This window comes from Rhyacophila brunnea, unplaced genomic scaffold, assembly GCF_057557595.1.
Source record: "Rhyacophila brunnea isolate RB1 unplaced genomic scaffold, BYU_Rbru_1.0 scaffold_20, whole genome shotgun sequence".
NCBI classification, from domain to species: Eukaryota; Metazoa; Arthropoda; class Insecta; order Trichoptera; family Rhyacophilidae; genus Rhyacophila; species Rhyacophila brunnea.
In genome coordinates, this window is record NW_028232860.1 from 17,845,982 (window position 1) to 17,855,743 (window position 9,762).

Sequence of the window (9,762 nt, forward strand, 5' to 3'; positions counted from 1 at the left end):
CAAAGTGCCAAATAACCCAGAGAAATTTTCAACACGGCACTATAAGGCACTAAAAAGATTTCGAAGAGTCGTACCTTTTTCGCAAGTTCGCGAATTTTCACGGAACCCCAGGGATACACGGTTACATGTAAGTTGTACGTATGCAGTTCATCGTAGGACACTTATTCGTGCGCCGCAGTACGTGAAACATGAGTTCGTAGAACATTTTATCAAATGACGAGTTCTTGGTTGAACATTTCACCGTGGAATACATTTGTACGTATCTTACAAAATGCGGCGATAGTTTGGAAATAGTACTGTTCAAATTAGATTAACCCTAACCCTAACCCAGGGGTCAGAAAACCGCGGCTCGCGAGCCACATGCGGCTCTTTGGGTATTGGCGTGTGGCTCTTTGCCAAATTCCCAATAAAAACTTTGGCAGAATTCACAATTTTTAATTTTTATTATTGATTTGTACACTTATTATATTATTTATAATAACGTAATCGCGAGACTAATTTTCGCTCCGTGATGTTTGATGCAAAAAGGTCTGATTGTTGTTGTTTTAAATCTGCCCATTGTAAAAGTCGACAACTTAAATTTTTCTCTATTTGATATTGACTCGAGCACTTTTGAAATACAATTTTATTGGTGGATTTAACAAGCAAAGAGTTATGGAGCTCCAAATTTGTAGGTCTTGCCACCAAAATTGAGGGTTTGGGGAGAGAAAAATGCAATTCAATTGCACAACACAAGCGGAGTGCTCTAAAAGATCGACATAAAGTAGATACTACGATTTTCAATACATGGAGTAGTTCATATTCGAGTCTACATAATATATGTATGTGAACAATCAATTTCAAACATGAACAATATAAATAGCATTTAGAGAAGCCAAATAACGATGAAAGTTTGGAATCGCGCCTGAAATTAAAAACTACAAGTTACATACCAAACATACAGAAACTCTCCAAAGAAATGTATTGTTCACATTATTCTTAGGGAATGCGTGAAAATTGTATGTAATTCATATTCTGTAAAAAATATATTTATAATTTCAACAATAAAAACATATATTTACGTTGGTTTTATTCAGGAAATCTTCTTCGCTTAATAAATAAACAATTTTAAAATGTAATTAATTCATTTAAATAAATCATATTTATAAAAATATTCGTATGGCTCGCGAATTTTTTTTAACCGTTGTGCCACTCATATTTGGCTCCTTTGGTCCAAAAGTTTGCTGACCCCTGCCCTAACCTAACCTAGTAAAGGCATCTCCACATGTTGTAGCATACGTACAAATATACTCCACGGTGAAATGTTCAACGAAGAACTTGTCATTTGATTAAATGTTACACGAACTCATGTTTCACGTACTGCGGCGCACGAATAAGCAGTGATGTCCCGTGGTGGTAGGCAGATTGAGCGTCGCTTGGAGGCGGCAGTTACCCGAAGGGCGGCAAATCAAGGAGAATCGTTAGGTAAATATAAAAATAGTTACCTAAACTTAGTAATAATCGAAATATCTTTCCATTAAGAAAATCAGCTCACAGGTTGGAAACAAAATGTATTAATTACTATAAAAGTCTTATCAGGACTATATTTTTTTTGTCGGGTTCGCGATGTCTAGTTCACTTCCGTTGTTCTTAAACGTCACGTCCAGCAATGATACGTGCAGATTTTCGAATTATATTTGAATTGTAGATATGTACATAGTTATCTAATTCAAAATACATCGAAATAGGTATGTTTATCTGTCACTCGCGAGTTTTGGAAGTTGTCAGGTGTAATTTTGAATGTATCTGAAACCGTGGACTCGAAATATTGTCTATTGAGGCAAAGATGGCATTTAGATTAGATTTAGTGGTATATATCCATACAACACATTTCTTAGATATTGGTGTAATGAAAGGATGATAAAAAATACTGTATAAAAATATGTGGCGGCATTTTGCCACTGCCTAGGGGCGGCATTTCATCTAGGAACGTCACTGCGAATAAATGTCCTGCGGTGAACTGTTTACGTACAAATTTCCGGATACGGGGATACGCGAGGTCCATTAATAATTGGGAATCACTGTGCTAGACTCTGGCATAAGATAAATAATTATCTCCATACCAGGTAATCAGTCAATATAGTAATTTATTACAAAATGAAAGCAAATTGACTCATTACCACATATTAGATTCACGTACCCTTTGACCTGCCTTTCAGGTTAATACGAATGATATGACCTCTTGGGAAATAAATTAATCGCTTTCTGGGATTAGGAATATCGTTATTTTCTATTCGTGTACGTTATAGTAAGTGTTCCTTAATTGCTATTAGTTTCAAAATTCGTCAAAATTGAAATACAATTCGATATGCATCATTAAATTGTATAAATTCTATCGAAATACCTATCTATATTGTAACGTACAGTGTGTATAAAATCTATGTAGCTTCTAATTTGAATACATTTATGCATAACTTCATACAATATTAATTTATTGTAAGCCAGGGGAGAATTAAGGGAGTCAATTTCATAATTAATTATAATTTTTTTATAGAGATGTATTGAAATTTTTTTATTATAATTTTAGTGTCACCGACGTTCACTCTTATTCCTCCTACTAATAACTACGTCCATCGCTTCCACCGTGGATCTTCAGCAGTTGTATGGGTACATTCTCCATGGCCAGACACTCTTTGATTTTAGCGATGAAATCTTCCGTGTAAATGTAACCTAATGCGAGATACTAACTTACGAGTTGCAACCACAAGCGGTTATCGGGGACGCGTGGCTATGATTATTCAAATTCTATAATTCTAATTGATTTATTTTCCATATACCTATTGGAATTCAAAACGTTCACAACATGATATACTTAAAGAAAACAAAGAAATATGTAACAGTACCTAACAGTAGTATAATATATATTATAAAAAAAAAATCTATAAGAGCGGTATGAGCGGGAGGCAGCCAAAGGCTACTGCGATGTACTGATTTTCGATAAGCAGGGTTTGGAGCAGTGTTCTACTTGGGTGACGTCAGCGGTGAGTTTCTTTGACGCAGATGAAGCAATTGATTTGTCAGAAAATTTAAAAGGGGCCTCGAAACAGTTAAGACCAGTGATTTAATTTTTAACTGAATCACAGATTGAGTATAAAATATTACCCAAAGCATAACAGAATCCTTACAACTTACATCAAAAGGGAATGTACGACCACCACCGCACGATGGATAAATGCTTGTAGACAAACAAATAAATTATTCATATTTTAAAGTGTAGGGAAAAGTTAAATTTTTATTTTTATTAGGTGGTTGGAATTTGTTTTTTTTTCGTGGTTGGCCTCAAAATCAGTCAACGCTTCGGTCCTCCATGCCCCTAAGCCCGTCACTGGGTGAATCTAGTCACTAAGTACATCGATGTAGGCGCGAAAATTATCCCATGCCATGCTTTCTGATAAGCAGAGTTTGGCAAGACACCACCGGATAAAGAGATCAATCCTTTTTTATATTTCTGAATAGGTAGGTATTACTTATCCCAAAATTATTTCAAAACAGCTTTAAGTAAGTATATTAATTAGTGTTAAAGATTATACTAAAATAATGACAAGTGTAGCATTTTGACGGCGTGAGAGACGTAACGACTTGGTATGAATTCGCCCCTGTTAGAAAAACGCGCGAAACCATTGGTATGTTCATATTTTCAATTGCGCCTTTTAAGAGGTTCAATTATAATTAAATAGTATTAGATGAGCAGGAGAGATCATCGCCAATTATACCCAATGTCTAAGGTCGTCTTCGTATGCCTAATAGCAGAGGCAATTCGATAAGCCTAACCTTTAATTATTAATTATTTTCAAACGTTTCAAATTAATTGACCAAAATAAACATGGCGGCTTCTCTATGCTTACTTAACCGCCAATTAAGATGGCTATAAATTAACCATATAAAACTGTAATTAAGTAAATGATATCTGGAGCTATACCGGTTAAAGTGCTAAGATAAGTCACGGTGGCTACGAATTTCCTTATCTTCTGTTATTATGTTATTAAATACCAATTTTATGATCGTACGTGTCTTGCACGAGAATATATTTAGTGAAACCTGAAATAATCCAATGGATAATATGCAAAGTCAATATTTTATGTCTAATCCATCCATGATAAAGTTATATTATTAAGTAATTTACTTATTACTATTAGGTTTCTCAAAAAAAAAATCGGGAAACTGAATGAATTTCTAAAGTGAATCAGACAAATGATATTAATTATGAACTTTGACGCGTAATTAGCGTATTTAGCGTCCCCCGCCTATTAGCGATGGTGCCCACAGAACGCGTCGGGCGCGCGAAGTCCGCGTATGCAGTGTTTATTCATAACCATAATCACACGTCTCTCGCCGCGCATTACCCTTCACCTATGTAGTAAGCAGCCCAAGCAGCACAAAATAAATATTATTACAGCGCCTCTCATAACAAAGCAATAAAAATATTATATTATTTCGGGGCTTGTAATTAAAATTTACGATAACATTATTCAACCAGCGATAAACTGAACACGCAATAAAATAAAACAATGACTTCTCTGTAATTAAATAATTGCTTTCCGCCCGTCGATCGACGATGCCTCGCGCAGCGTGTTTTTGCTCGCTGTGTTCAATGAATGGACTCATTGTATTTTCTTTCATTCGTATCGCCGAGAAGCGGTGATTCGCGAAAAAACGATGATTCATGCGGTGCGCGCGTATAATGCGTCGCCATATCCAGTGGGCGCTGGCGTATTTGATTACGTTGTATTTTCAATGATTTATGCGCCACTTGTAGAAATTTTGCGCGAGTGCGGCGCCCGACGCGTTCTGTGGGCACCATCGCTTAGGCATAAAGCCACCAACGCGGCGCTCGGTGCGCTCTCTACGAAGTAGGCCCCCTCCCACCCGCGCATTACCCTTCACCTATGTAATAAGGGCTCAAGGAGCACAAAATAATTATTATTTATTTATTTATTTATTTATTTATTTAGGAATACAAAACATTGTGGACATAACAAATCTAAATTCAAGACGTACACAACATGAGATTTACATTATAAGTCAAACATTACCCTCACAAGAGAGAAGAGAATATAGAAACAGAAATATATATACAATAACAATAATAATAACAAAAAAAAAAAAAAAATAATCAAAACATACTTAAGTATAATTTAATACAGAAAAATATAATTTTTGAGAACGGAAAATATACAATTTTATACAGAAAAATGCAGTTTCAAAAATAAAATGCAAAGTACATCATTGAAAATGTCTATGTCTTTAGGGAGCGCATTTACTAGTCTTGCACCCCTCGCTAATGGTGCCTGATAGGCTTGACACGAGGAAACGGTTCCAATCCAGAATAAATCATGACTGCGACCACGTAGGTAATTGACAGGCGCATGGAAATTCAAATTCATTAGGACACCAGGATTGGAAACCATCCCTCGCGATAACAGGCAAAAGTGTTTCAACAGCAGAAGAGACCGACGAGATTCAAGAGAGTGAAAAGTAAGCATGCCTTGTAGAAAGGCAGTCGGAAAATAATCATCTGACGAATTATCGAAAGGAAAATAGTTAAATGTTTTAAAATAAAGACATCGAAGAAATTTCTTCTGGACGCGTTCTAAAATAAGCTTATAGGAAACCTCATAAGGACACCAGATAATCGACCCATATTCAAGAATGCTACGCACTAATGAGACGTAGAGTGTACGTAATACATTAGGATTCTTGAATGGTTTGGATTGTCGCATGATGAATCCTAGAAGCTTACTCGCACGTAGAGCCGTGGAAGTTATATGCGAGTGAAAGGATAATGAAGAATCAAAAATTATCCCAAGATCTTTCGCCTCAGATTGACGTTTTAAAGAATTTTTTGACATAATATAATTGTATTTAATCGGAGTTCTTGACCTAGAAAAAGTAATACAAAAGCATTTGTCAGTATTAAATTCTAATTTATTCTTTTTTGACCAACTTTCAATTGAACAGAGATTTCTCTGTAACATGCAACAGTCCAACTCATTGCGAATTGGTGCATATAATTTCAAATCATCCGCAAAAAGTAAAAATTCTACTCCATCCATGGCTTTAACTATATCATTGACAAATATGAGGAACATAATTGGTCCAAGATTTGATCCTTGGGGAACACCTGAAAGAGTTTGAAAGACTTCAGATGCACACCCAGCGTACTCGACATATTGACAACGATGTGAAAAATAAGATTTGAAAAAATTTACAAAATTAATAGATCCGCCTACTGCACTCAGTTTAGTTAAAAGAATATCATGATCAACTCGATCGAAAGCCTTTGACATATCCGTGTAAATTGCATCAACTTGACAATGATTGTCTAGTGAACGAGATATGTATTCAGTGTACTCCATGAGGTTGGTAACTGTTGATCGAGTAGATCGAAAACCATGTTGAGCGTCAGTCAGCTGACCATCCACGTGTGTATATATATATTTATGTAAAATGGACTCAAATAGTTTGACCGGTGCAGAGAGAACAGCCACTGGTCGGCATCAGCGTCTCTCATAACGAAGCAATAAAAATATTATTAAATTTCTCGGGGCTTGTAATTAATATTCACGATGACATCATTCTACCAGCGAAATATCGGCACGCAATAACTAAACAAAGAGTTCACTTTTATTAAATAATGCCTTCTCGCCCGTCTATCGACGACGCTGCCAGGAGCGTGATTTTGCTTGCCGTGTTCAATGAATGGACTACGTTGTATTTTCGTTAATTCGTATCGCTGAGAAGCCAAAAAATGATGAATCATGGGGCAGGCGGGCACAATGCGTCGTCAAATCCAGTGTGCGCTGGCGTATTTGATTACGTTGTATTTTCGATGATTTACGCGCCACTTGTGAAATTTTGCGCGAGAGCCCCACTTGCTGCGTTAAGTGGGTTTTACGCCTTAGCATACTGCGCCTCATATACAGCGGCGTCTTACTGAGATCATGAAGATCTCTTCACATAGAATCCGTGCTCGAATATTGTACAATATTGTCGATAATTTTTTTCGAAAATATCAATATATGTATTTATCTAATTTTATATATAGGTATCAAACAAAAATAAAAGAATAGTTTATAAAAGTAAGTGAATTGTATTGGTTTATAATAATTTACGAACCTGAGCACAATATTTATTTTTCCACGAGACGGAGCGATAATCTCGGGAATTTCACGAACCGGAACTACGCTTTGGTGTACTCTGGTCCATTTCGAGCCCCGCATAGAATATTCGTCAGTTTTGAATTCGCTTTGTTTTGTATTAGGCATAAAGCCCATTGACGCAGCGAGTGCGGCGCTCGCGCAAAATTTCTACAAGTGGAGCGTAAATCAACGAAAATACAACGTAATCAAATACGCCAGCGCCCACTGGATTTCACGACGCATTATACGCGCCCGCCGCATGAATCATCGTTTTTTCGCGAATCACCGCTTCTCGGCGATACGAATGAAAGAAAATACAATGGAGTCCATTCATTGAACACGGCTACCAAAATTACGCCGCTCGAGGCCTCGTCGATCGACGGGTGAAAAGCAATTATTTAATAACAGAGAATCATTGTTTAATTTTATTGCGTGTCAAGTTTATCACTGGTTGAATAATGTCGTCGTAAATATTTATTACAAGGCCCGAAATAATATAATATTTTTATTGCTTTGTTATGAGAGACGCTTTAAAAATAATTGTTTTGTGCTGCTTGGGCCGCTTATTACATAGGTGAAGGGTAATGCGCGGGAAGAGACGTGTGATTATGGTTATGAATAAACACTGCATTCGCCGACTTCGCCCGCTCGACGCGTTCTATGAGCGCTATCGCTTAGGTATCTACTTTTTTATTTATATTATTATAAGTAAGTATGTATATAATTTACATTTTTTATTTTTGTTAGTACTCCGTCTCTCTCATGGGCACATTTTATTAAATAAGTTCATTTAAACTCAGTCAAAGCACACGTGAGTGCAGTCCAGGCGCTAGGGTAATTGCTAGACATTTTTTCCATGCGTAAAAATACTCTGATGCTTCACATCAAGCCCAGGGGCGTGATACACTCAATTAAGACTGTGCGAGGCGGATGGTTTGGTGGGTTTAATCAATCATCATTTTCTACAGATTGCTACCATATTCCACTCGAAGTATGAACAATAGCCTAGCCCTACGATCGAAATGTACAGTTTCATGTCACGGTTTGACCATAGTGGGCCTTGATCCGGACAATATCCCCTCTCTAGTATTATTTATAAAGCTATGGTAGTAGATATATTGTGTGTTAGGTAGATGCGAGCGGAAAAACTATTCATAACAAACTTAATTGGCTATTAATAAAGTATTGTACCTGACATTTGAGTTATTATTACTTTCGCGTGGCCATTATTAATTTATTATATTATAATATACACACACTGTAAAAAAAATCAATTGACTTGAAAGCTTGCATGGAAATATTGAAAGGGGCGTTTATAATTTAATTTCATTACAATGTCGTACTCCACAGCGCGAGCGCCGCCATTGTTCGCAGTTTTCAGAAAGAGGCTTTTGTTGGAGGTCTTTACAATTATTTTGCCGGAGTAAATTAGCAGTGACGCCCCTGGTCATGAGTATATTAATTCTTTCTAATGGATAAAAAATCGAATATCTTAATTATTGGGAGCTACTATAATAATTATTATAAAGAACAGTCCCTGAGGTGGATTTATACATGACGTGGCCATCTTTAAAGCTGCGGAGTCGATCCTCGTACTTGGCGAAAATGTTTAGTTCAGGGCTCGAATTGGATAGGAGCGAACCGGAGCGTCGTTCCGGTTCGTGAAATCGGTAGTCTCCGCTCCGTCTCGTGGAAAAAATAATTTGACCGTCTCAGCTGGACAGGCCATATAACAAAAAATCTAACTTATTTTTATAAAATACACATAAAATTTATAAATATGTTAATATCTTCAGAAAATTGTCGAGCGCTCCGGTTCGTAAACTTTTCCATTTCGAGCGCTCGTTAAGTTACTTGTGTTAGAGTGTATTTATTCCAGAGGAAAGACCCAATAGGCTGGAAGACTGATTTATAACCTCAACTATCTGAATATCAATATATTCTGGTAAATAACAAGGAAATGATAATGACAAAATGGCCTTCCTATTTCACCTTCTGCATTCTCGTAAAGGTGTTCATATCCCCTGCTGCATAGAGCAGGTTCATCACTTGCCAAACTCCGGTCCAGTCAAGATATTTTAAGCCGGTGGCGAAGATTCCCTACTGGCCAATTATTTTGAGTTTAACTTAAAAATAACTAAACTTTAACATTTAACGTTCATTTTGACCTTTAAGAAGTTAATGTGCGATAATACGTTGTTTATTCTTTTATTGGCAATTTTAAATTATGATCAGGGACATCTATAATATCTGCACTGAACCAATGAATTATTACAGCCTATTCTTTGAGTTAAAAATACATAATAATATGTCGGTGGTAATGTCATTATTTTTTTTATAGAAAATAAACCGTTTCTCCATAGAATAATAATAGAATATGCGAAATACGACCAACCTTTGAAAAGAAAGTTGTGAGAATAATAATATACCGACGGCGGTTTTATCTATCTGTGGGTCTATTCTATACTAAATCGACCGCTAAAGTGAAAAGTGATAAATATTATCAAACTTAGGGTAGGTTTTTAGGTATTTTAACAGCAGCAAGAGAGGTGCTGTTAAAATAAAGCACTTGTTGCAGCAATTA